Source organism: Mus caroli, unplaced genomic scaffold (assembly GCF_900094665.2).
Source record: "Mus caroli unplaced genomic scaffold, CAROLI_EIJ_v1.1 scaffold_18017_1, whole genome shotgun sequence".
NCBI lineage: Eukaryota > Metazoa > Chordata > Mammalia > Rodentia > Muridae > Mus > Mus caroli.
In genome coordinates this window covers 3,327-4,375 of record NW_018391418.1, presented here as the reverse complement: position 1 = coordinate 4,375, position 1,049 = coordinate 3,327, and the positions used below count along the sequence as shown (strand labels likewise).

At 46.1% G+C, this 1,049-nt stretch overlaps 1 pseudogene; it reads left to right on the top strand.

The window, feature by feature from the left end:
* The first annotated feature begins 797 nt into the window (after nucleotides 1-797).
* Nucleotides 798-1,049, top strand: part of LOC110289172 — a 2,702-nt pseudogene continuing 2,450 nt past the window's right edge.

The following is a 1,049-nucleotide window of genomic DNA, read 5'->3' as shown; positions in this document are numbered from 1 at the left end:
CCAGGGTCTCCATCCCAGTTGTGAGTTCAGGATGGCTCCTGCCATCAGCCACAAGCACTTCTCTCCCACTGCTCACTGACAGTGCCTACCTCATTCTACATGTTGGCACAGCCATTAAACAATGCTGACTGACTATGGACAGAACTCCATCTTAGCACTCTCCTATCCAGGCACTCCCAAGTGGGATTTACAAAAAGCACAGACATGAGAAAACACACTTCTGGAATTCAATGTGACGATCATTGACCAGGACACTGCACTATCCTCCCTGTCTGTGACATCCCAGTGTAATAAAATGTTAGATCACTATACCATATCCCCTTTATATCAAATGCTGTCTGCCAGCTTCATCCAGGCCACACCATGACAGGTGCAAAGGACACTGACTGGCACCTTCCTACCAGGAGGGAAGCCAGGTTTATTACTATGAGCACAACGTTCTGGGCCCTCTGAGACCTGCAGAACTCAGACAGTGCCAGTGGCTGCAGGTCTGTGGCTCTGTCCCCTACCCTGTGAGTCAGACCTCTACTCCCCAACCAGAGATGGCGATGGTGCTAAAGATGATTAAGTCAAGGAATATCCAAATGCCACTCCCCACATCTGTCTTCTCCTATTCTGCATCTGCTTAAGATATTCCAGACACCTGTCTTCCCAGTAAGTACAGAGCCAGGAAGGAAGGAGTGGGATAAGAATTTTAAGGAGACTGAAGTCTTTCAATAGTGGACACAAGGGTAGAATGAGAGTCTTGACAGGTTAGGTCCAGCTCTGGCTTTCCATCCCTACCTTCAGACTCTGTCATGAGAAAGGTTAATGTGAGAGGTATGCATCCTGAATTAAATGATATCCATGGAGCACACAACAGGCATGCATGTAATTCATTACCCAAGATAATCAGTTCTGTGCACCAACACACTGGAATCAACTCCTTCCTGATTTATTGCTCTTGGGTATAGAAGACAATAATGACTTTTTGTTTTAGTTAACACTGGATTTTCCAAGAGGTAAAATCTTTCTCCAGAGCAATGCAACTCTGAATCTGTCCTGGGAGA